General features: G+C 33.2%; 1 protein-coding gene across 2 annotated transcripts in view; it reads left to right on the top strand.

The window, feature by feature from the left end:
• The window catches only part of LOC138699819 (protein Wnt-5b-like), a 2,020,855-nt gene that overhangs the window by 1,588,576 nt on the left and 417,545 nt on the right, over positions 1–14,734 (top strand). The window lies entirely within an intron of this gene.

The following is a 14,734-nucleotide window of genomic DNA, read 5'->3' as shown; positions in this document are numbered from 1 at the left end:
AAACTTCATTTCTCACACTAGTTTATTAAACCGCGTCGGACTGTAAAGAAAACAGCTATCGCAATGTCCATATTTTATATGTTGTACAATATTATAGTATTATGAAATTTTAATTTTCCTACCAATTTTTTTCTATTGTTCTACTAATTATTACAGCATATAGCCTATTAACCTGTTGTATTCTATAGGATACTTTGCGAATTTAAGGGTTAAATTGACTGAGCATATTGTGATTTAAGTCAATGGCTTTCCTAGAAGACCCTATGAAGTTTTTCGTACAAAATATTTTTTATTTATATTTCGGAAAGGAAACAAAAACGAGCAAAATTTTACTAAACGTTTTTGTTTGAAATATCTCAAAGAATACCCCCCCTGAAATTAACGGCGTTACTTACTGTTCACTCTATATACATTTTGAAGACTTACATAAGGTGGGTGGTAAAGCAAGACAAAATTTTCTAATAGCCCAAATTTATAAGACTGGAGGTTATTAAAAAATTAAGGCACAGTGAAAATAATTTATTCTTTAAAGATCTACTTAAAACTTACTTTTATATTGTTTCATAGATTATACCTACTTACATGTTCTCTTTTCATTTATCGGCAGAAATGTTAAGTTTATGTAGGTAGAGTTTGATTGTGCAGTATTAGCCTACGCGAAAATATTTAATTTTCACCTCCTTTATTTTATCACAAAGACTTTTTATATGAAATACTGTAATGTACATTTACTACACCGTTTTAACAAAATTTTATTCCATTATTATCCATGAGTTCATGGTGAAACTTGTTATTTGTGATAATATAAATTCCTTTAGCGGTATTGTTCTGTAACTGATGTGATTAAAGTGAAATGAATGAGGTTATAACGGATAAGTGACATTTGAAAGAACGCAACAGTCACATTACAGATATATTTTTAATGTTTGGCAATGAAATTACGAACAATTGCGTATTTATCATATTCAGCAGAGAGATCACTTTGGTATTTCAGTGACCGCTGTCGAATGCATATCAGAAACAGTTCAACAGCTGAGTCAGAGAGTTGCAGTCATGGACTTCAAGAATTTATTTTCACTTTTGTGTTTGATATGCGCCGCCTGTCTTACTTACGCGTTTAATTCATCACTAGAAATCAAGAATGGACGTCGAAAGTTAGAAGAAACAAAGGACAGGAAAAAGGTTTCGTTCATGAATTTTGGTAGGTGCTATGGTTTGCTTTGGTCTGGCGACATGCCTTTGAGAGGTCAAACAAGAATAGACGTGGACACTGGAGTAATCGCAAACATGAGTGTTGGATTGGTGTGGAAAAACATGAGTGGAACTATAGGTATCTGGGGCTTTGGTTACAAGTATATTCTGTTGGCATACGAGATACCGGTGGGATCAGGTCTTCAGTATGATATGAAATACAATGTTGTCGGGGACTCTCTGAAGAATTCAAAAGTTTTTAAAAGTAATACACCTCATATAAGTACAGAATTGGAATCTGTGAAGCCAAATGAAACACACCTCTTTAATGATCACAAGGGTTCCGGAGTTTTTAAAACACACAAAAAACCTAGGATCGAAACTGTAACATTGACTTTGGAAAGGGTAATTACGAATTGCAAGGCGAGATCTGTGTGGTATAATGGAAACGGTACAATCAAAATAGCGGGAGGTATTGGTAATAACTACATTAACTTTACTTTCAACATACCGTCGGATGTGAGCGGCTGGTACTCTTACCTGTGCACTTCCTCCAAAGGTATTGAGGAAAGTGGCAAAATTCTTGACCCAGAATCGGAGGACGTAGAATTTTCTTCACAGGTGACAGTAGGTGCCAATAGAATTATTACAGAGGAGATGTATGGTTCACTGACGTACTCCAACATACCAGTAAATCTTAATAGTTCTTTCCACGTAAGAACTCCAGGGTACAAAATAGCTGAAATCACGGGAGGACCTGAATGGATTAATGGTACAGGATCAGTCGAAATCCATTCGGGCGGAGTGGGTGAAGACAACACCATGTTCGTATTTCACGTCCCGCAATATGCTTATGGAATTTACTACTATCATTTTGTTCTTAAATAATTAGGGGCCTATTTCGCTATTAGGTTATGCAAACATAATACAGTTCAATAAGGTGTGAGTGTGTAGTTCTTGTGTGAAGTTTATTTTAACCTTCTACGTAATTTGTTGTGCTAAAATAGTTGGCCAGTTACGATGTTCTTTTTTCATGTGAATGAACACTAACAAAAAAATCAGGATATAATACTTCACTTCTCCGACATAGTTCTGTGCATAATATTGTACTTGACTTCTCCAACTTACATAATATATGCATTATACGGTACTTCACGTATCCGACATAGTTCTGTGCATAATATTGTACTTGACTTCTCCAACTTACATAATATATGCATTATACGGTACTTCACGTATCCGACATAGTTCTGTGCATAATATTGTACTTGACTTCTCCAACTTACATAATATATGCATTATACGGTACTTCACTTATCCGACATGGTTCTGTGCATAATATTGTACTTGACTTCTCCAACTTACATAATATATGCATTATACGGTACTTCACGTATCCGACATAGTTCTGTGCATAATACTTCACTTCTCTGATATAGTTGTACCAATAACACTAACTTCTCCGGCATAGTTCTGTGCGTAATACTTCACTTCTCTGATATGGTTGTATGAATAACACTAACTTCTCCGGCATAGTTCTTTGCGTAATACTTCACTTCTCCGATGTAGTTGTATGATTAATACTAACTTCTCCGGCATAGTTCTGTGCAAAATACTTCATTCTCCGACATAGTTCTGTGCAAAATACTTCATTCTCCGACATAGTTCTGTGTATTGTACATTAATAACACTAACTTCTCCGACATAGTTCTATGCATTGTACATGAATAACACTAACTTCTCCGGCATAGTCTATGCATAATACTTCATTTCTCCGACACAGTTTTATGCATAGAACTTTATATAGAACTGTGCCGGATCTAATAGCTAAATGCAGCGTATCCCAAAAGTCAACTCCATAAATCATGTATTTAGACTTGCACCAAGTCTGCACTGGGTATGTTAATATCTGATTCATTTCTTGCATTGACAGTAATCCTGCAATTATTCTTAATATAACTTAAAGCTGAATAAATATATAAGTTGTACACCGGCATTATTCTTAGTTGATAGAAAGTGGTAACCAAGTTTCTTTGTAATTATTAACATTATCCTAAGTGGTTTCTTTGAAGCTGTAATATAATTATTACGTTTGTAGAATGATTCTATATATGTACTCCATAGACAACAAATCGTCTTTCAATGTAACTTACTTTGTATTTGAAACAGTATGAAGCATAATTTTTGGTACGTGTACTTTAATCCAGATATATATTATGGTAATTTTCTTGCAAGCATTTTCTTTACGTAGCTAACTCTTCCGCATAATATAAATGTAATGAAATATATCATGTAACATTAAAACATTAGAAATGGTATGAAGCATAATTTTGATATTGTACTTTAATTCTAATGTATATTATGATAATTTTCATGCAACTGTTTTCTTTACGTAGCTAACTGTTCCGCACAATGTATGTGTAATGAAATGTAGGTATCATATAACATTAAAAAATTAGAATTTCAGTTCACTTTCATATGCTACAACGTCTGCAACTGTGAAATAAACATTTTGTGTCAACTATTGTATTCGATAATTTTGCTCATAAAGATACTTTGTTAAATATGATGTATTGCTTTGACGAATATGTTGTTTAATAAAACAACCCTTCATTATATTGGTATTCTTTACCATTACCTTCTGTTATTGTGTTTATGTCACTACTAATTTGCAGGTTGTAGGCCTTTGTTGTATGCAACATTTTGGAACACATGAAAATGATATTTTTTTGCAATTAATTATGAGTTACGCGATAATTTTATACATATTTTGTGTGCGTATAAATGCATACTTCAATACAAAATATGTTGCGTTAATAGGCTGATGTTTGTATATTTTAAGGGTTATAAAGAATGCAGTATTTTATCTTGCGGTAAGGACAACTTTCAGAAAAATCTTTATTTATAGGCCTAAATTTGATAACGCAGCTCATTTACATTTCTTACCTTACATCACTATAGTAATACTATAGGCTTAGGCTTATACCACAGTCTAGTAAATACAGTCACGAAGCTCGAGTTGATGAGGGTACTAGGAACAATAGACTGTGCCAGTACTGTTTCACATTTTATTTGATGAGGCGATAGTAGCGATCCTAGTGGTTAGCAACTGTCTATGGATGCATATTCTCTACGTATTGAGCTTCGTGACTGTATATACTAGACTGTGCTTATACTGTGGTTCTAAGGGAAAAGGCGATATGTCAGTTTTTGGCAGAAATGAGATTTTGCAATATGTTGTGTATCCTGATTGTATCTTTATTGTGATAAAAATTACCTACATGTCTCTAATACTTTTCTCGCGAACCCGTTGTTGTTATGAAACGTGATTACTATGATTTTATATAGTCGTTCACGCTTTAAATGCTCGCACCTGAAAAACTGTAGAAAATGCCATATCACATTCTGCCTTGGAGTTGCATTGTCTGATTGTATTCCCATTGTTCTCATGGTGTTACATTATTTTCATTGTCTTCCCATTTTCCTCTTTGTGTTCCCCTTGTTCTCCCTGTCTTTCCCTTGGTATTCTTGTATTTCCCTTATTCTCCTTCATTCATTTCTCGCACCACCCATGTATGTAAACTTACGCAACATATTAAAACTATACACCTGCCGGCAGATGATCTCACCCATACGTAGTTCTACGTAAAGTTACGCAGCATAGTGAAGCTACATACCTGTCGGCAGGTGATCGCACCTACACGTAGTTCTACGAAAAGTTATGCAACAAAGTAAAACTATAAACTTTTTAATTCTTCCGTACACTTATTTTTATTGTACAATTGTTTCTTCTAGAGTTCCCCAGATGTAGAAGCCTTAAGAGGTTATATCGGAGAATCCAGGGAGAAGTAACGTGCTTTTGCCTTTACAACAGGATTATGCGATAGCACATACAGTCCACTATTCTATAGTTGAACCTCATAGAGTATCGGTATTCGAGAATAGAATTTTCAGTAGGAATGTGTTGCCCTTTCAGTCCCACAATCTAATCCCTTGTGACTTTTTTCTGTGGGAACGCTAAAAGACAAAATGATAAAAGAAATCAATATACCCTGGAAGAACAGAAAAATATAAACCTGGAAATCATGGCCCCCACTTCTTAACGGAAACGACAGCTAGTCATGCATGACAGTTGCGGGGAAGTTTGAAACAAGAAGACACGACACTTTCAGCATACTCTCTGCGTAACCGGAGTCTGTGAGCGGCTCAGCTGAGGATCGGGTCACCGTAATGGCTTGAAATTTAACCCGAAATACGTAAGTGGATTTTGTTTACTATAGGTTTTGTATAAAACACTTTCGGGAATTTAATGCTACCGCACTCACGAAGTAACCTTTTGTATCTTACAACTTGTAATTCATATACAGTATCGTATTTATAATGTAAAAGAAAAGTATTTCTTAACCGATAACGTCGGCCTGGTTGGCAGAGTTGGTATAGCGCTGGCCTTCTATGCTCTAGTTTGCGTGTTCGATCCAGGGCCAGGTCAATGGCATTTAAGTGTGCTTAAATGGGACAGGCTCATGTCAGTAGATTTACTGGCATGCAAAAGAACTCCTGCGAGACAAAATTCCGGCACACCGGCGACGCTGATATAACCTCGGCAGTTGCGAGCGTCATTAAATAAAACATGACATTCTTCCTTAACAGATAACATTTTAAATGTATTGCATTTATGAAAATGTTGTTTTCATATCACTTTTAATTTTATTTTATTACATTTTAGAACTCTTCTATTTCACAAAATATAATGAAGTTTTGTCGAACGTCTCAAAATTTTTGTATACTTTTAAAATAGTATTTGTAATAGCTTGAAACTTATGCTAGATCAATAAAAGTTAAACATTCATTCATTATTGTAAGAATTAATAATTATTTCCAGTAAAATATTCTATGTAAAAATTCGGAATCTGTTTAGTTTTTATACAGCTACAATATAAGTCGCATGTTGGCCTATGTATGAAAACAATGCCATTTCAAGAGTGATTCTTTATTGAATGAGGTATAGCTGTTAGCGTAGATCAGGTAAAAGGAACACCTGTTGAACTTACCTGATATCGGACATCGAACGATACACGGTTGGGCTGATTAACTGGTTGTAATTTTTTTAGAGGTTCTTTCTTATCTGTAAGGCGAAAGTCAGATAATCACATAGCGAATCCTCGGCCTTATCCCGTCAAATACCATACCTGGGAGTAGGCACAGGGTCGTTAAATTACCGAATAAAATATGGGAACATTTTCTCCAGTACATGGAAATAGCCCCTCTACTCTAGCCAAATAACCCCTTCTGTTTTTGTTGGTTAGCTCAATATTTAAGTATTACATTAGGTCCCAAATATATAGCTATATTTTCTGATTTAAGCTTCCATATATATCCGAGTTTTAATTAAAAAGTTTATTACAGAATTTCTAGGTGATATTTAAAAAATCAATAAAAGTTAACCTATTAAAATTTATCCGCTGTACCGTATCTGATAATGATATTGATAATGCATAATTTCTGCGTCAATATTTATTTGATTGTGTAATCATATAGAAATAATCGCTTAGTGCATGATTTAAAACAATAAACATGTATAGGTTTAAGTTACGTAATAGGAATTCCTTTAGGTTGATAGATAAACGGCATTGCAGTGACTTTGTTATCTAGAAAGTGTATTGATAACATTAAAAAAAAAACTGAATATTATCACTTCTGGAAATTTGCTCTTCCTGTGAAACGCGTAGCCTATACGGGCGGCAGAATTCGTCTTGATCTTCTTATTGCTCTTTTTCTATTCAAGAAGTAGGGCTCTTTGATTCTTTCCCTTCTCTTTTTTCTTCAGATCTTAACCAATTCTAGACGTTCTAAAGAAAATAATCTTCTTAGTCATACGATTAGTGTGGTCAAAATCTTGCACTTGAGGCAATATAGAATCACAAACAAGACAATGGATACATACACAGTTCTATGGAAGGGAGACGATAGGTGAAATCGGAAACTCTACCATTTGAGCCGAAATGGACGACTGACGGAGAGGTTCATTGCCGGAATTTGTGGGTTTCAGTATATACAAGTATTGTAAAAATATGAGTGAAACGTGGAAGTAAGTTGTAGTAAATGTAACTTTGATTTTAATTAGCACGAGTGTTGAAAAGTTTGGAATTGCATCAATAAATCGTTAATGTCGAGGCCACACAGCGTTATACGGAGTGATTCACGAGGATTTATCGCCATTTACGGAGCTTATTTTCGAAGACATTCTGAGTAAAAAATTTCATATAAACATGTCTCCTAATCTCAATATTTTCAGAGTTACATTAATTTGAATTTGTAAGTAAAATATCTTTTATCTTTAGTTTTAAGGGTAAAAGAATGTTATAAATAGAGAATGAACTATTCAGAAGTATCATTTCTTTAATTTGTTAATGTTTTGAAGGTAAAAATATGTTATTAATTGCTTTGTACAGATTTTGTTTTCCAATGTTTTATTTTTTTTTTCAATTTTTTAACTAAAAATCACATTATTCTTATGCAATTATCACAAAAATTGTTACAAATTATACGATTTTAGGAACTTGATTCTTTACAGTTTAATTATGCATCCTATTTTACAGTCTTTAAGAATTTACAAGAATGGCGTGATTTGCAACGATTTTATTGTTGTGGTAAATGGGTAAGAAAAATGTAATTTTAGTTAAAAATCGAAAAATAAATCTGTACAAAGCAACTATGGAATTCACAACACATTTTTAGCTAACCAATTAAAGAAATGATACTCCGGAATACTTCATTCTTTATTTGTAATATTCTTCTTCTATCCTTAAAACCAAGGAAACAACTTCAAATTAGTGTAACTGAAATATTGAGATTAAAACAATGTTTATATGACATTTCTTGCTCAAAATGTCTTCGGAAATAAGCTCCGTAAGTGGCTGTAAATCCTCATGAATCACCCTGTATATGCTTTGCTACGTACACTATGCTCAATACATTCGCAAAATACAGCTATCGTTATTTACAATTTGATTGGCCACGTAGAGTTACGTACCCATTGGAAATGGGACACATGTTTGTATGAACTCTTTTATTCAGTATACTCCGTAGTACCATCTCAGTCTAGTACTACATATATAGTTACGAAGCTCAATACGTAGTAAATATGCATCCATAGATAGTTGCTAACCACTAGGATCGCTACTATCGCCTCATCACAGACAATGCAAAATAGTACCTGCACAGTCTATTGTTCCTAGTACTCTCACAACTCAAGCTTCGTGACTGTATATACTAGACTGTGTTACCAACCCGTAAAATATTTGCTATTCCTTCTTAATCATACTGTATATGAGCGTGATTCGTTAAACACTTAGCTTAATGGTAAGAAAATGATAGTTTCTGAAAAGATGATATTTTAAGAAACAAGCTTCTGTGTAGTTATTGATATTAGACTAAGTATTATCCTTCTACAGGAGGCCTTTACCCTTCACGGGACATAATGGCTAAATTCATTCATTCATTCATGCATTAATTAATTAATTACTTAATTCATTCATTATAGAATATATAGTCAACTATTTCCAACTTATGCTGTACTGAACAAGATGATAAAATTGTCGACGGACATAATCATTCTTTTTTTCTCTCTCTCTCTTTTTAAAGATATACTGTACCACTACAAGCATGTATTAAGGTAGTGTTTAGAAATTCAATTGCTTGCAATCTTATATTTGTTTTATTTTGTAAAATTACCAAAAAATCAATGAAGTTACTAACAAAATACAAAAACGAAACTACTTACTGTATTATCAGCATGGAAGAATAGAATTTGATAGTCAAGATGGCGGATCAGTACCGATTTTGATATAGCAACATGAACGGTATCTGGAAGTAAAAATAATGCAGAAATCTAGTTGTCAGTCTTACGAAAAGTTACTGCCTTTCAATTTTGCATTAATGATACTGGTCTGTCGTTGACAAATTGCTGGTACGTACAGGCTACTGTTGTGTGGTGAGATCTAGTTCATCACAATATATCCCCTTCACTTTTATTAAAAGCGGGTTTAAAAATTCCTACAATTTCTTAAATGTTCTTGTTAACTATATGATTGTAACATGCAGATAAAAAATATTGCCTTAAATTAAAAAAAATATATATATATATATTTTTTATGGGTTGTTGCTGTCAGGTACCATATTGTTCTTATTACAGTGGTTTACAAAAAGAAATACGTAGCTAAGATCGGTAAAATATATGGATAAATAAATAGATGAGTAGTGAATAAATGAATAATTAATAAATAAATAGGTAAATAAATAAATGAGTAAAAATAACAAATACGTCAATAATAAATAGCATATATATATATATATATATATATATATATATATATATATATATATATATATGCCTAAATAATAAATCAATAAATAAATAACTGAGGTTCTGGCTGATATTTACAGTACTAACTTACAATTTATTATCAGGCAGTACATCTCACTTGACAATATGTGTCAGAGGTAAAACAATATTAATTGTTTCTACTTATATATCTGAAGTCTGATTAGTGTAATATGTAACTTGTCAGCGATGTATACAATGGAGGGGGAGAGGAACTGGTTACCTTGCCCCATTATCTCATGGCTTAGTTGCCTCATAAATGGTGCTTAGTGCCTTGTTGGTATGAATTGTGAGGTTGAGACCTGTGTTCGGACGTTTGACTAAACAACAAGAAGAAGTAAGAAATAAATAAGTATATAAGTAAATAATAAAGTAAATAAAAAATAAGTAAAATAATTAAATAAATAACTAAATTAACAATACTATTTATGTGTATTTTTATGTATAAATATAATTCTTCTTAATCTTTTATGTAAAATATACAATACCTTTACGGTCTTACTAATAAACCGTGTATAATTTTTATACGAAACTTATACAGAGTTGGGAGAGAAAAACCGTTACTAATAAACCATGCATAAGCGATGTATGTATAAGCAACGTGTAACTATACATGGGAATTGCTTTGCAGTAGTTATATATACGAAAACCCCTGTTTAACTGTTGTATATAGAGAAAAAATGACCGCTTTTTAACAGCTGTTCATATGAATTGTCATTTTATGATGTTGGTTGGTTGGTTGACTGGTAACCATAGAATAACAAAACAAAGAGCACAGAATAATTAGAATAATAATAATAATCGATCAGGCCCAGTTGTACTATCGATACTTAGCGCGGCACATTAGCGTATAGTATCGGATTTTATAGAGATTCTCAGTTATTCTGTTACGTTTCGTAATAAAATAATAAGAAATAATGATGTAGCTGTGTAACAGTTGTGTTATTATACACGGCATATGTAGTGGTTATTAGTCATGCATTTACACACGACTTATAAACGAGCTATTCGTTGTGTAAATAAAAGACAGACGTTTTGATAAGAGTTTTTATTAGTAAGACCTTTAAAATTTACCTCGACATTGTTGTACTCCTCAATTTTTTCCTGAGTCTCTTCGAACTTCAAACGCCGTGAGGAACCTTCGTGACATACGAATGAATATGGTAAATAATAAATTATATTTTGTACCTATTGAGAAATATATCAATGAATATTGGTAATGAAACTGAGTAACAGATACGAACATTTAACATAGTCAAACGTGTTATAGTCTGCTAAGTTTTCTTTAATTTTTCCTTTATCCAGTTACTAGATTATCCTCCAAAATATCGAGCTATATCGCTTTAAGGATGAAACTTGAACTAGTTCAACGTTAGAGAAATTAAATCACTATGTAGAGTTATAAATCAGAAATATTGTTAACAAACCAATCACAGTGGATTCCTAAAATATCTTAATCTGTTCTGGCTTACAGAACTCGTCGGTTGCCGATTTATATGAACAATCCACCACGCGAACAATTAATTTGCGTCAGAGAAAATTGTGTCATTCTCTGTTGGCTGATGCGTGAGTCATCTGAGATAAATGTAAGAACTAAGTGTTTACCAATAATTTATAATTAATAGCTACTCCATTTACGTCAGTTTCAAGATAAGTTGTGGTGACACATCTGTGCTAACATTGTCCAGTTTGATATAGGTGGACCAAATTTCGAAGCCCTACCGATATCCATATTATTTTCCTTCTGTGCCACTATTGCCCAATAACAGTTCTTGGCCTTTGTCCATGCCTAGATTTTGTACTCCTAACGAAGTTTTAGGTTGTCTTCAAACCTATATACTAACAAACAGTATCCATGTTTTTTATGATTATTAATTTTCTGTATTCTTCATGAGCAGATTTTTATTAAGTGTGTTTGAGATGTTCACATCAGAGCTCCTGGGAACATATTAAGGAGATGCTTTCCCTGATAATGGAGCCGGCACACAGCTCCGAAACTTTGGACATGTCTGCGTCTTTGACGTAGACATGTAGTCAAAATCATTACAGCATATTTTGGTTAACTACTTTGAATGAAAGTTTTCATTGCCTTTTGCTATCATCACATTTTTCAAATGTACTGTACATAAGCGGTAATAAGAACGACATTTCGGTTTTTGTGTATTTTTATAGTGTGTTAATTAAAACTTAGTCTTCGAAGACCCATTTCAAAATGTTAAATTTAAAATTCACAATTTACAAATCACAAGTAAAATTTGCAAATGCTTCTAAATTCTGCTTCATAATACAATCTTATTGATTTATAAAGTTTGACCAGCCTTATAAAATCAGCCAAACACTGCAATGTCGCCAACGACAGTTTACAAATAATCACTAAGGAACAGAGCTAAAATTGCCCTATTTTTACTAATTTCAATAGATTTATTTCAATGTTATCCTAATATATACATATAGAGGGTGAACCGTAAGTAATATCAATAGCTTCAGGAAGTTATTCTTCGAGATATTCCAAACAAAAAGTTTCATACAATTTTGCTCGCTTTTGCTTCCTTTCCGAGATAAAAATTATGTTATATGAAACATTTCATAGCGTGATTTGGAAAAACCAAAGATTTAATTCGCAATATGCTTAGTCAGTTTAAGGGAGCAGTGTACTATGATAGCCAACGATTGAAAGAATTTTAGTTTTACCCTTCAAATATTCATAAATGTGATCAGAACAAGTGCAACAATTTACAATTCCTTTTAAGAACGAAAAGTTACATTTGTTCGGATCAAATTTCTGTACATTTAAAGGACAAAACTAAACTTATTTCAACCATTTATTATCATAATACACTGCTCTCTTAAATTGACTGAGCATATTGAGAATTAAATCAACAGATTTCCCAAAAGACGCTATGAAATTTTGCACTTTCAAACTTAACACCTCTAAGGAAAGTGTTGTAGAAAATGTGATGCCTACTGTATATGAGTAAACTTCCCTCATTTGTGAAATGATTCCTTCATTGCGAAATAAAATACTTGTGAAGTATCGCTATGCAAAATTTAATTTGTAAAGTTTCCACTTTCACCTTTACAAAGTCCGATTGTGAAACAGAAGTTCACAATTTAAAAATAAAATTTACAATTCAGAATAATTATAAAAATTATTGTTAAACATGTCCCAAGAGCCATTAGCTAAGACAGGGATGCAGAACTGGCGAGAGAGGGGAGGAAGAATGGAGAAAGCGTTGGTTCCGCGTCCACAGTCCACCGGTGTTGAATAACGTCTCTGTGACCGGTACGCAATCACATAACACAGCCATTGAATACAAATCCCCTCCCCTACAAAGTCAATGACGCGGGAGTGGAAGGAGGGGATAAGTGACGTATTCCGCCTTATGACGTACGCCACAATTGGCGCCCACTTCTGCAAGCCTGAGCTAAGTGCTTATCCATTTTTCTCCCTTTGTTCCAAGGACGGTGTCCACCACAGATTCCAAAGATGAGGACCTTTACGAACTAAATTTTTCCATCTGTGCAGAGTCTTTCTATGCCACACTTTCCGGAAAGTTTTTTTCTTAATTATGTCGTGAAGAGTAACAAATTTCTCATTTGATATCGGTACTATTTTCATTTTTCTTAGATATACTGTATGCTATAAGCTGCCCCAACACTTTATTTTGGTGTGGACAGAAAGATAAATAAGATTAGTGATCAATGTCACGATTTCAATAGATATATATATATATATATATATATATATATATATATATATATATATATATATATAATATTTATAGTGAACAACGTCAACAATATTAAGAAACGCTAATATGATATTAACTTTATTTCGATATATGATGGAAATCTTTTCCACCAAAGACATTATACTGTATAACGACATTGCATTGACAAATATTTATGCCAAACGCGGGATTAAAAAATAAATAATTCTATGATACAAAGTAAAAATATACGTTTACTGCGTTCGGTTTTGATTGGATATAGGTCAACCAAGTTTTAATTATCTGTTCAGACTGGTGTCATAATTGATTTATTTACATGTGTAGGATGTAGCATGGCGATGTGAAATCTATTTTGGCTAAAGGAAAAATAAGAAATAAAGCAGACATTAAAATATTATGAATGGCTTTTGCTTACCTGGAACAAGGTTACTTTCTCTTACGAATTCCTGACATCATAGAGAGTAGTTCAAAATGTTTAACTAAATTTCGTGAACGTGTACTAGTTATTTCTGGTACCTCGTCCTCTGGATTCATTACCGTAAGACGGGGTGAATAGGGACACAGGGGTGAATAGGGACGAATTTTTATTATTTTTTATTTCTTTGTGTTTAAGAATGAATATAATATTATGAGTGTTTGTTATGGATAAAAACAGAAACACTCTTCTTTACTCTTTGTCACAAAGATATAAAAATTCGTCCATATTCACCACATTTTACGGTATGTGGAATTCGATGCTCCTACAGACATCAAAATAACTTAGCGGAATCAATAATTCATTGCTTCAGTGAAACTTTTGTATTATCTCTTGGACTTAGGGTCATAATTCTTGTCTTCGCGTCGCTTTTTAATTCTCTGCACATTTATTTATTTACTGTTGTCGGAAACGCATATTGTACAGTCTTTTCGGAATGCGAGGGTCCATTCTGTAGCCTATACGTGATCGAGCCAGTGAGAGCCAAGACCCCGAAATGGTGCGTTCCGTGGCCATGAAAAGGCTCCATTATTAGAAAATGTTTGAATTCGTTATCAGGAGCTGTTCTTTAGTATTTTATTTACGTAGAAAATAATTTTATTTCTAGTAGATTATAGATTATGCTTTCAAGACACTCTGTATTGTAGCTCTTGCTACATTTCTCTGAGATCCTCATCTCTTTTCTCTGCTTGATTTTGTAAATAAATTTGTAACGTGCAGGACAAATGACCCAATTCACTTCATTGAGCAATCCAGCTGTATCGCAGCAATTTAAGGCGCAGTAATAATAATAATAATAATAATAATAATAATAATAATAATAATAATAATAAATAATAACACAAATGACTTTTAAGGAACCCGCAGGTTCATTGCCGCCCTCACATAAGCCCGCCATCGGTCCCTATCCTGTGCAAGATTAATCCAGTCTCTATCATCATATCCCATCTCCCT

This window comes from Periplaneta americana, chromosome 5 (genome assembly GCF_040183065.1).
Source record: "Periplaneta americana isolate PAMFEO1 chromosome 5, P.americana_PAMFEO1_priV1, whole genome shotgun sequence".
NCBI classification, from domain to species: Eukaryota; Metazoa; Arthropoda; class Insecta; order Blattodea; family Blattidae; genus Periplaneta; species Periplaneta americana.
The sequence above is the reverse complement of the archived record's forward strand: the minus strand, read 5'-3'. Positions and strand labels throughout refer to the sequence as shown.